The 12472-nt window shown below is 45.7% G+C and overlaps 1 long non-coding RNA gene across 1 annotated transcript; it reads right to left on the reverse strand.

Moving 5' to 3' along the window:
- Nucleotides 1–1316: 1316 nt before the first annotated feature.
- Nucleotides 1317–11239, reverse strand: LOC309667343. Its single transcript, XR_014267725.1, has 3 exons — nucleotides 10482–11239; nucleotides 9146–10178; nucleotides 1317–2656 (listed from the first exon to the last, which is right to left on the reverse strand). It is a non-coding gene; the product is annotated as an uncharacterized lncRNA (long non-coding RNA).
- Between the last annotated feature and the right edge of the window lie 1233 nt (nucleotides 11240–12472).

Raw genomic sequence — 12472 nt, forward strand, 5'->3', positions numbered from 1 at the left:
CCACAGACTTTGCTCTGTGAGAAGCAGACAGGAGCTTTGCTTCCTGTCAGGGCTTAGGTTTCTGGACCATGAGGCACTATCCACACTGACAGGAGCTGGGTTTTCTCAGGAACCACTGGTGAGGAGACTCCACAAGAGGAAAAATGAGCAAGTGTGCAGAATCTTCCTGTGCAGCTGACTGCTGGGTGGGTGGGGTGCATCTTCAGGTGACTCAAGAGAGAAAGGGTTTAATGTGGAATATTGTGTGCTTTTAGTTAGTTTTATGTGCAGTTTAGGTGGTGACCAGTGTCGTTCTTTGGAGTCTGGTGTCTAGTTTTCCTGGCACTCTTTGTTGATGGCTTTGGGTAGAATAAACATTTTAATAACAGTAATTTTTCTGATGCATGAGCATAGAATATTGTTTTCTATTGTGTCTTCAATTTATTTATCAATGCTTTATAGTTTTCTGAGTACTGCCCTCAAAGGCTGAAGGCTTCAGCATGCCTCCAGAAGGGCACAGAGTATTTGCAAGTCTTTGAGAACCAAGAGAACCGTCTTCACTTTTCTGAAAAGGGCATCTTATTATTTCACAGCATGACCATTTTCAATCTGGCTCCCAGGGGTGCCCTTCCACCTTCTTTATTTCTCTGAAATTGGCCATGGTGGTTTGGCTGTCCCTAATCCCCACACCAGGTGACAAGGCCAGTGGGGCCAGATCCTGGTGGTCCTTAGCTTCGTTGGAGATTCACCCAGACTCTCAGCCTGAGATTGAACGTGGATTCCCCTGCTTCTCCCCATCACCAATTCTCATCTCCTCCTCTATCTCTTTTCCTCTTGTTTTTCAGTCTCAGATTTACCTGATGGTCACCACTCACAGTTCCCACAGAGCCCAGATATTTCTCCTTGAAGGAAAGGTTCTGGAAAATCAGAGGGATAAATAAAGAATGCAGCTGATTCCCTCCTTGTGCTGACGCCCAAGAGTGTGAGGAGAGTGAGTGTTTTCTCATTAGAATTTTAAATCCTCCAAGTAATAGATCATTGGGAGGGCATCCGATGTCTTCCTGCTCATTCCAGTAATGTCATTCCTGAATTTTAATGTGGTAAATAATTTAAATTATAAATATGCTGAAGGGGATATCTATTTAAAAAATGTTAGAGGTAACTCCAAGGGATTTACAACAAACAAGGACACAGAACCCTGTGTCCAGACACTGGCTGAGAGATTCCTACCCTGAGCCGCAGTCCCCTGGATGGCGAAGTGGCCATTACTCTCCTCCCGCAGGTGACCCTACACAGGCACATCCCACGCGGGACCACTGCGTCACAGAATCTTAGAGTGGCCAATGGCAGGCAGCTGACCAGCAGCCTGGGACAACCCCAGGGTGAGGGCTTAGGAAGGGCCAGTGTCAGAGACTCAGAGATAACTTGAAGAGACAGTTCAGGCTTTAAGGACATCATCAGAGATGTACTTAGGGACATATTTAGGGCCTTAGTTATGGACAGGTTCAGGGCGTTATTTAGTGACAGCTTAGACTATAAGGGACAGCGTCAGGGTCTAAGTTAGGGACAGTGTCAGTGCTTCAGTTAGAGATAACATGAGAGCCTTAGTTAGACAGAGTTCAGGCTGTTACTTAAGGATATCTTCAGGGCCTTAGAGCCAGCATCATGGCCATAATTAGAATCAGTGTCAGGGCGTTAGTTAGGGCCAAAACTAGGGTGTTAGTTAGGGAAAGAGTCAGGTCATTAGTTACAGACAGTGTCAGGGTTTTAGGTAGGAACAGCAGCAAATCCTTAGTTAAGAAGAGTGTCGGGGCCTCACTTAGGGGCAGCATCAGGATGTTAGTTAGGGAGAGTCAGGACATTCGAATGTCAGATTCTGAGGTAGAGACAGCATCAGGGCCTTAGTTAGGGACAACGTCAGAGACTTACCTAGGGACTATTCAGGGCCTTAGTTATACACAGGATCAGGTTGTTATTGAAAGATACATGAGGCTACTAGGGACCGCATCAGGGTGTTAGGGAAAGAGTCGGCCGTTATAGACAGTGTCAGTTCCTCAGGTAGAGACATCATCACAGCCTTAGTTAGGAAGAGGATGAGGGCCTTGTTTAGGGACAGGGTCAGGCCAACAGTGAGGGATATCTAAGGCTATTAGGGACATCGTCAAGACCTTAGATTGGGCCAGCATCAGGGCTGTAGTGTCGACCAGTGTCAGGGCATTAATGAGGGACAAAATTAGGGTGTTAGTTAGGGAAAGAGTCAGGTCATTAGTTACAGACAGTTTTAGGGCCTCAGGTAGAATCGGCAACAAGGCCTTAGTTAGGAAGAGCATCAAGGCCTCAGTTAGGTTCAGCATCAGGACGTTAGTTAGGGCCAGCAACAGGGCCTTAGTTAGGGACAGTGTTGTCAGGCCCTCAGAGATAACTTGAGGGCCTAAGTAAGAAACAGTTTAGGCCGTTAGTTAGGACAGTTCAGAGACTTTCTTAGCGGTATATTCAGGGCCTTAGTAATAGAATCAGGGTGTTATTTTGTGACCACTTAGGCACTAAGGGACAGCATCAAAGCCTAAGTTAGGGAGGGTGTCAGCATCTTGGGGATAGTGTTAGGGACTTTGTAAGTTATAGCTTAGGCCATTAACTAGGGACAGTGTCAGGGACTTATTAAGGGCAGTGTCAGAGACTTAATGAGGGACATCTTCAGGCCCTTAGTTATGGACAGGATCAGGTCCATACTTGGGACCATTGTCAGGCCATTATTTAGGGTCATTGTCACGGCCTTTTGTAGAGACAGCATCAAGGCCCTTAGTTAGGAAGAGGGTCAGGGCCTTAGGACAGGGTCAGAGACTTACTTAGGCACATATTCAAGGCCTTAGTAATGGAAAGGATCAGGACCACAGTGAGGGACATCTAAGTCTATTAGGGACATCATCAGGGCCTTAGATAGGGTCAGCATCAGGGTGGTACTTAGGACCAGTGTCAGGGCGTTATTTAGTGACAAAATTAGGATGTTAGTTAAGGAAAAAGTCAGGAAATTAGTTACAGGCAGTGTCACCTTCTCAGGTAGAGACTTCAAGGTCTTAGTGAGAGCATCAGCACCTCAGGTAGGAACTGCATCAGGCCATTACTTAAAGACAGTGTCAAGGCCTTAATTAGGGATAGTGTCAGGGCCTCAGAGAAAACTTGAGGACCTTAGTAAGAGACACTTCAGGCTGTTCGTTAGGGACATCATCAGGGCGTTAGCTATGGACAGGGTCAGGGTATTAGTGAAAGACAGCTCAGGCAATTAGGCACCCCGTCAGGGCCTTGGATAGGGGCAGCGTCAGGGAGCAGTTGGGGAAAGAGTGAGGCCGTTAGGTAAAGACAGACTCAGGGCCTTAGTTAGAGACAATGTCAAGTTCTTCATTAAGGACACCATTATAGCCTCATTTAAAGATAACTTGAGGGTCTTAGTTAGTGATAGTGTCAGGGACTTAGTTATGGACATCCTTAGGGCCTCAGTTAGAGGTAATTTGAGGGCCTTAGTAAGAGACATTTTGGGTCATTAGTGACATCATCAGGACCTTAGTGCTGTCTTCAGTACATCATTTATGGGCCACATCAGGGCATTAATGAGGGACAGCTCATGTTATTAGGGAGCATATCAGGGCCTTAGTTAGGGACTGTGTCAGGGCCTTTGTTAGGGAAAGAGTGAGGCCATTAGTTAAAGACAGACTCAGGGCCTTAGTTAGAGACAGCCTCAGTCCTTAGTTAGGGAGAGTGTCAGGGCCTCAGTTAAAGATAAGTTGAGGGCCTTGTTAAGGACAGCCTCGGGGCCTCAAGAAGAGCACAAGGACCTTAATTAAGGTCAGTGTCAAGGCTTTAGTTAGAGACAGTACAGGCCAATAGTTAGGAACATAATCAGGACCTTTGTTAGGGACAGCCTCAGTCCTTAGAGACAGCATCAGGACCTTAGTTAGGGAGACAGAGAAATTCATAGTTAGGGAAAGCTCACGCCATTCTAGACAGCTCAGGGCCATAGTCAGTGTCAGGGTCAGGCCCTGGTGGTGAAATCAAGCAGGGCCCTGTGGGGTTCCTGGGCACGAAAGCCTTTCCCATGTCTCCTGTTTCCTGTTTGTTGGGGATAGGCTCCAGGCTGCACGACTTTCCCTGAGATCCAAAGGGCAGATTCGAACAGTTACTAATCAGGGAAGGGAGGGGATGTAGAGACAAGGGAGGAACCATCAAGAAACAGTAGTGCAGCCTTGAGTCAGGATCCTGGTTCTGCCTCAAGGAATGTACGTAAGAGTATCTTTGGGCTCTTTACCAAACTAAAACCCCCACAAAATGGAAGATTTTAGTGTTCTCCATTCCAGAGAAGCTCATCAAGAGACCATCTGAGGCCAGATTAAAGGAAGTTAAGGCCCTGTACACACACTAATCCTTAGGAGCAAGTGTGTCCTTAAACCATTGCTGTAAAACTCCTCACCAGATCCTCCTGCATTGGGACGCATTGTTTTTGAGGGCACGAGTTTTCTGTGTCCCCCTTTGGCTGTCAAAGCAGTAAGGCTATTCTTTTCTACTTCCTCCAAACCTCTCTCTCTGAGATTCGATTCGGCACTGGTGCACAGAGGTCGAGTTTTCGACATCAAATTTAGTACCCAATGTGGGGCTGACTTGAGGATGGCCCCTGTGGGTCGTCTGACTTGATCGGACACTCTGAGATTTTCTCCACGCCAGCCTCTTTTGAGAGAGTGTAGGGTTGGAGAATTCCTTTAGAGGCCAGACCACCTGGGACCCTTGCCTCGAAAGGCCGAGCCCCAGTCATCCCAGCAGTTAGAACTCTGGGGCAGGAGTAGATGGTGGAAGAGGGACCAACCTAGCAGCTTCCGAGGCTGCCTTTTCCTTGAGGACATTCCTCTCTTCCTCCTGCTGGACTTCCCCGAATGTCAAGGGATTGTTTGGGGGAACCAGAAAAATAGCATTTGGGATGTTGCAACACCTCAACCAGCGTGTGGTAAGTCCCCTGGCATGCACTCTGAGTTCCTTTTAGCCCTGTACATTTGGGGGAAACTTGGTTCCCATTTGGGTGACTTTTCATTCCAGGAAATCTCATTTGGAAGGTGCACCACTTGGACAGAGGTCACAGGCTAAGTTGAGACTTGGAAGCTGATTTGATTCCTGTGCTGTTTGGTTTTTGGTTCCTTTGGTTTGAGGCTTCCATTGGTGTTAGGATTTTGTTTTGTTCTTAGTCTGCGTGTGAGTGTTCTATGGTTTAAACATAAGAAGTGCTTCTTCTTCAGTTCCATCTGATAGCCAATGGGCAAAACTCTGACACATTGGTCAACCTATAGTTGTAAACCTAAGACTAAGAAAAGAATGAAATTCTATTGTAATTTTGTCTGGCCAATGTATGGATACATTCTTGAAAAATGAGGAAAGGTGGTCTTTGAATGGTAGCCTAAATGACTATATTATCCTTCAGCTAGAGTTATTTTGCCACAGGAAGAGAAAGACAAAAGAAGTTCCATATGTTCAAACATTTATGAAGCTACATAATAAACAAAGTGAGCAGCTAGGTAACAGGCTGATGGTACAAAGAGAAAAGAAAGTCACTTTGTACTAGAGCTGGTTGTGTCTGAATGCAGAAAAAAATAAGGGGCAACATAAGATGGATACAGAAGGTGATGAACATTTGTGAAAAGAGAACACTGAGGAAAGAGTTGTGCATGACCGGGATTTTCTAAGATGGATTTTGTTGGAAGTGGGTTAGGGCAAGCCTGGATTTGGTTTCTCCCTCTAAAGTTTTCTTGGAATGCTGCTTTTGATAACAGCTTGTGTGTTCCTTTGCCTGTGTCTGTGATCTCTATTTTTGTTTGAAATCTCTTTACTTTGGTTCAGTGAATAAGTGTTGTTTGGCCAATTCTAACAGTTCTTTTGATCTCCAGCTAACTTTGAGATGCTTTAGAAGGCCCTTGAGCCATCTCAGAGAGAAATGTTTGATTAGTATGTTAAATTACATGGAATTCCTAAAAATCTAGTATGTCCTGGTAAAATTTTATCAGTCATAATTCTAGTTATTTTTAAATGTTGTATGTAACAGCAATAATGGTTTCTTTTGTCATTTACATTGTGATCCAGTGTTTAACCATGACATTTTAAGTCTTTATGTGATTTATAGATAGTTACTGTTGTGCTCTAACACTTTGCAAAATGCTCCATCTTCAAGAAGATCTATGTGAAGGACCTTTTGGCAAGCACAGGTCTCTGATAAATTTCATATCATAATGCCAAACTGGGTAAGAAATGAAAAATCTTAATGGAGAATCTGATGGCTTCATAAAAAATTAACAAAAGGATTGGTTACTGAGTGAACTGGTGAATATGGTTATAATGTTTTTGATTTTTTGTTACTGGCTTTGATCTGTGTTTTCCAGACACAGAGAAGTCCTTCCCCTCAAGCTACTTAGGACTTGCAGCAATTGGATAAATGACACCTCTGTATTGAAGTCTGTATTTATAAAAGTTACTGTGTTGCCTTCACTTTGCCCTGATGTTTAAGAGAAAAGGAAAGTTACTTAGTGAAGTTATCAGAATGTAATTACTCATGATGTATCACTGTTTGCTTTAGGTCTAATGCTAAAAGCACATACACAATGCTTGTGTGACAATTGGGTAGGAATAATAAAATGTATGGCCTATATAAAGAGTTTTCTCATTAACATACATCTGAGCATGTTCACGATACCTGATCAGTATTCCCCCAATGTGGATTAACTAGGCAAATATAAAGGAGGCCTAGCACTGAGGGACATGATCTACACCTGGGCCAAACAGCTGAATCATTGTGGCACTGAGAGATTGACATTTTGATCATCAATGATTTCTATTGAAAAACTTGTAATCAAAAGGGAAAAAACTCTTCACGTATTGAGGTGTGAGGAAGTCACTCTGGCTTACACATGGTTTAACTTAAATTTTACTGACCAAAGTGGCCTGTTTTGTGATCTTTTGGATATGAGTTGTACATCTGCTTTGGCATTGAGGAGGAGAATGCATTTGACAGTCAAAAAGGAGTAACTATGGTTCAGACATCCAAGATAAACCTAAGTGACCATTGTAGATGTGATTTAGATGCATTCCTGTATTTTTGTTTTGTTTTGTTTTCTTTTTACGTTGTTTTTTTTTTTTTTTTTTGCTGTGGACCATTTTTTAAGTCTATTGAATTTGTTACAGTATTGTTTCTGTTTCATATTTTGTTTTTAGGCCACGAGGCATGTGGGATCTTAGCTCACCATCCAGGGATCAAACCGGCACCCCCTGTGTTGGAAGATGAAGTCTTAACCACTGGACTGCCAGGGAAGTCCCCGCATTCCTGTATTGTTCAACTTGAATTTCTGAGCTATATCAGACTCGGGATGCCACTAGCCATTCTCAAAACAATGTCTGCTGGTAGCTGCAACCGTACGTTTTCAAGGACTCCTCTCTTAACTATTAAATTTCAAACAATGATGTTAGATCAGATACTAATAGAAAGATGAGACATATGTGTAGTGGGCAATAGCTCCTGTTATGGATACGTTAATACTACATCAGAATTTAAAACCTACTTAGGTAGAATTAGACAACTGGCTACGAAGTCTCTCTGAAGTTCCAGTTTCAGACCAGGTTTCAGACTTATTCTCCTGAATTCCTAAGGGAATGAGATCTACTTTTGCTATTAAATTTTCAGTTGTTACTCCTCCTATTTTAACTGGATGGGTTGCACCAAAATAGGGGGCCAAGGGACTGAGATGTTAATCATACAAGTCTCAGGTACAGGACTTGGAACTCAAATATTTCTAACTTGGTATCCATTCCCGTAGATTTAAGCAGGACTGTGCCCCATTTCAGCAGGAAGTAGCCAGAGCGGTCGTCACCCTGTTCCCTGAAAGATGTGGGGAAAGATAAAAGTGAAGTGGGGATTAAAAACGAGTTCCTGTGCCAATTTTATGATTAATGTCTCAATCTGAAATGATTATTCCTTTTCTTGTCAAAAATCTGTTCTCCTCAAGATTGAGGAGTATCCAGAAGAGGAGGAGTGATACTGAGAGGGACTCTGTGGTCTCCTGGGCACAGAAGCCTTTCTGTGTGCCTCCTAACTTGTTTGTAGGGAATAGACTAGAGACTCCAGGGCCTTCCCTGAGTTCCAAAGGGCAAATTCGAACAGTTGCTAATCAGGGAAGTGAGGGGATGCAGAGACAGGGAGGAAGAGTCAAGAAACAATAGTGCAGCCTTGAGGCAGTGTCCTGGTTCTGCCTCAAGGGATACACATAACAGGATCTTTGAGCTCCTTAAAGAACTAAAACCCCCAACAAATGGAAGATGTTAGCATTCTTCATTCCAGAGGAGCTCATCAAGAAACCATCTGAGACCGGACTAAAGGAGTGCAGGCGCTGCATACACACTGATCCTTATGAGCAACCACACCCTTGAACCATCTCTATAAAACACCAAATCCTCCCGCATTGAGACACACAGCTGTCGAGGGTATGAACCTGCTATGTCCTCCATTGGCTGGCAGAGTGATAAAACTAATCTTTTCTATTTTTCCAAAACACGGTTCTCGAGATTTGATTCAGAACCGGTGCAGAAAGGCTGATTATTCAGTATCAGTTAGGTCCAGAGTCAGGCAGTTAGTTAGAAACAGTGTCAGGTCTATAGTTATGGAAAGCCTCAGGGAATTAGGGAGGGAGAGACCAAGATATTACAGACAACATCAGATCCTGAGCTGGGGAGAGTGTCAGGGCATGACATAGGACCAGCATCAGGACTGTAGTTAGGATCAGCATCACAGTCTTAGTTAAAGTTATTGCCAGGACCTGAGTTAGGCAAAGTGTCAGAGCCTGAGTTAGGGACAGCTTCAGGGCCTCAGTGAGGCCTAGTGCCAGGCTGTTAGGTAGGATCAGCATCAGGGCCTTAGTTAAAGACATTATCAGGGCCTGAGTTAGGTACAGCAACAGGGCTTCAAAGGGACAGCCTCAGGGTCACACTTTGGGACGGAATCAGGACTTTAGTAGGGACAGCGTCAGGACCATGGTAAAAGATGGATCAAGATATTAGCTCAAGATAGTGTCAGCACATTATTTATTGACGGCAGCAAGGCTGACGTTAGGGACAGCTTCAGGGCCTTACTTAGGGACAGTGTCAGAACCTGAGTTAGACCAAACATCAGGGCCTAGGGTAAGACTAGGGTCAGGGCCTTTGTTAGGGACAATTTCAGGGCCAGTGTTAGGCCTAGCATGAGGGCCTGAGTTAGGCTGAGCATCAGGGCCTTAGTTAGGGACAGCTTCAGAGCCTCACTTAGGGGCAGCGTCAGGGCTTACTTAGGGACAGTGTCAGTACATCAGTAAGAGATAGGTCAGGATATTAGCTCAGGATAGTGTCAGGACTTTAGTTATTGATAGCAGCAGAGCCTTAGTTAGGGACAGTGTCCGGGCCTTAGTTACGAGTAGCGTCAGAGCCTTTGTTAGGCACAATGTCAGGGACTGAGTTAGGAGTAGTGTCAAGGCCTTAGGGACAGTGTCAGGGCCTTGGGACTAATTTCAGGGCCTTAGTTAGAGACAGGGCTTTAGTTAGCATAAGAGGCATGACATTAGCTAGGGACAGGGTTAGGTTAAGGTCTAGGGATAGTGTCAGGAAATGAGCTAGGGATAGTGTCAAGACCTTAGTTACAGAGAGTATCAGGGCCTTACTTAGGACCAGTGTCAGGGCTTCAGGTAGGGACAGAGTCGGAGCCTGACTTAGGGAGAGCGACAGGGCCTGAGTAAGACCTAGCGTCAGGGCCTTAGCTAGGGAGAGCGCCAGGGCATGACTTAGGAAGAGCATCATGGTTTCAAAGACATTTTGAGGGTCTGAGTTAGGTACAGCGTCTGAGCCTGAGTTAGGGAAAGCCTAGGGCTTCACTTAGGGACAGTGTCAGTGCTGATACAGGGACAGAGTTAGGATCTTGGTTAGAGAGGGTCAGGATATTAGCTCAGAATAGTGTCACGACGAGTTATTGCCCACAGCAGGGCCTATATTAGGGACAGCTTCCAGGCCTTAGTTAGAGACAGTGTCAGGGCCTTAGTTCGGATTAGTCAGGGACTTAGTTAGGGACAGCATTAGGGCTTGAATTAGGAAAAGAGGCCAGACTTTAGCCAGGGACAGGGTCAGATTACGGTCTAGGCATAGTGTAAGGAAATGACCTAGGGGGGCTTCCCTGGTGGCGCAGTGGTTGAGAATCTGCCTGCCAATGCAGGGGACACGGGTTCAAGCCCTGCTCTGGGAAGATCCCACATGCCGCGGAGCAACTAGGCCCGTGAGCCACAATTGCTGAGCCTGCGCGTCTGGAGCCTGTGCTCCTAACAAGAGAGGCCGCGATAGTGAGAGGCCCGCGCACCGCGATGAAGAGTGGCCCCCGCTTGCCGCAACTGGAGAGAGCCCTCACACAGAAACGAAGACCCAACACGGCCAAAAATAAATAAATAAATAAATAAATAGGAAATGACCTAGGGATAGTGTCAAGACCTTAGTTATTGAGAGCATCAGGGTCTTATTTAAGACCAGCATCAGGGCTTCAGGCAAGGGCAGCATCAGAGCCTGAGTTAGGGATAGCATCAGGGCCTTACTTAGGGACAATGTCTGGGCCTGAGTGAGGGGTAGACTCAGGGATTGAGTTAAAAACCAGTGTTGGGGCCTTAGTTAGGGAGAGTGGCAGGGCACGATTTAGGAGCAGCATCAGGGTCTCAAACACTTTTTAGGGTCTAAGTTAGGTACAGAGTCTGGGCCTGAGTTAGGGACAGACTCATGGCTTCAGTTAGGGACAGAATCAGGGCTTACATAGGGAAAGTGTCAGGACCTTGGTAAGAGATGGGTCAGGATATTAGCTCAGGATAGTGTCAGGACTTTAGTTTTGACGGCAGCAAGGCTGACGTTAGGGACAGCTTCAGGGCCTTAGTTAGGGACAACGTCAGGGCCTGAATTAGGCCTAAATTCATGGCTTGACTTAGACCTAGCTTTAGGACATGAGTTAGGATTAGCATAGGGCCCTTTTTAGGGGCAGTGCATGGGTCTGAGTCAGGCGTAGCATCAGGGCTTGAGTTAGACCTAGCGTCAGGGTCTGAGTTAGGTCTAGCTTCAGGGCTTTAGTTAGAGATAGTTTCCAGGTCTTAGTTAGGACTAGCATTAGAGCCTTTATTAGGGGCAATGTCAGGACTAGAGTTATGGCTAGTGTGAGGGACTTTGTTAGTGAAGGCCTCAGGGCTTACTTAGGGAGAGTGTCAGGACCTTGATAACAGAGGCACCAGGACATTACCTATGGATAGTGTTGGGATTTAGTTATTGATGGCAGTAGGCCCTAGGTTAGGCACAGAGTGGGACCTGAGTTAGGACTAGTGTCAGGGCCTGAATTAAGACTAACTTGAAGGCCGTAGTTAGGGACAGTGTTAAGGCTTGAGTTAGGGGTAGCGTCAGGGCCTTCGTTAGGGACAGCACTATGGCTTTAGATAGGATAAGAGGCAGGAAATTAGCTAGGGACAGCGTCAGGTTAAGGGCTAGGGATAGTGTCAGGAAATGAGCTAGGGATAGTGTGAAGACCTTAGTTATTGAGAGCATCAGGCCCTTATTGAGCATCAGCATCAGGCCCTTATTCAGGACCAGTGTCAGGGCTTCAGGTAGGGAGAGCATCAGAGCCTGATGTAGGGAGAACAACAGGGCCTGAGTGAGGCACAGCATCAGGGCCTTAGCTAGGAACAGTGTCAGGGCATGAGAGGAGAAGAATCAGGGCCTTTGTAGGACCAGCATTAAGGTCTTAGTAAAAGACATGATCAGGGCCTGAGTTAGCTACAGTGTCAGGACCTCAGTTAGGAATAGCTTCAGAGCCAGTGTCAGGGACAGCCTCAGGGCCTTATTTAGGGACAGCATCAGGGCTGACTTCGGGGCAGTGTGAGGACCTTGGTTAGAGATGGGTCAGGATATTAGCTCAGGATAGTGTCCGGACTTTAGTTATTGCCGGCAGCAGGGTGTATATTAGGGACAGCTTCCAGGCCTTAGTTAGAGACAGTGTCACGTCCTTAGTTAGGACTAGTATCAGAGCCTTTGTTAAGTATCGTGTCAGTGCCTTAGTTTGGATTAGTCAGGGCCTTAGTTAGGGAGAGTATTAGGGTTTTGGTTATGATAAGATGCAGGATATTAGCTTGGGACAGAGTCAGGTTCCAGGACAGAGATACTGTCAGGAAATGACCTAGGGATAGTGTCAAGACCTTAGTTACTGAGAGTATCAGGGCCTTATTTAGAATCAGTGTCAGGGCTTCAGGTTGGAACAGCATCAGAGCCTGACTTAGGGAGAGCGACAGGTCCTGAGTGAGGCCTAGTGTCACGCCCTTAGCTGGGGACACTGTCAGGGCATGAATTAGGAGCAGCATCAGGGCCTTTGTTGGATCAGCATTAGGGTCTTAGTTAAAGACATGATCAGGGCCTGAGTTAGTCACAGCATCAAGAC

Source organism: Balaenoptera physalus (assembly GCF_965194825.1).
Source record: "Balaenoptera physalus genome assembly, chromosome: 9".
In the NCBI taxonomy this organism is placed as follows: Eukaryota; Metazoa; Chordata; class Mammalia; order Artiodactyla; family Balaenopteridae; genus Balaenoptera; species Balaenoptera physalus.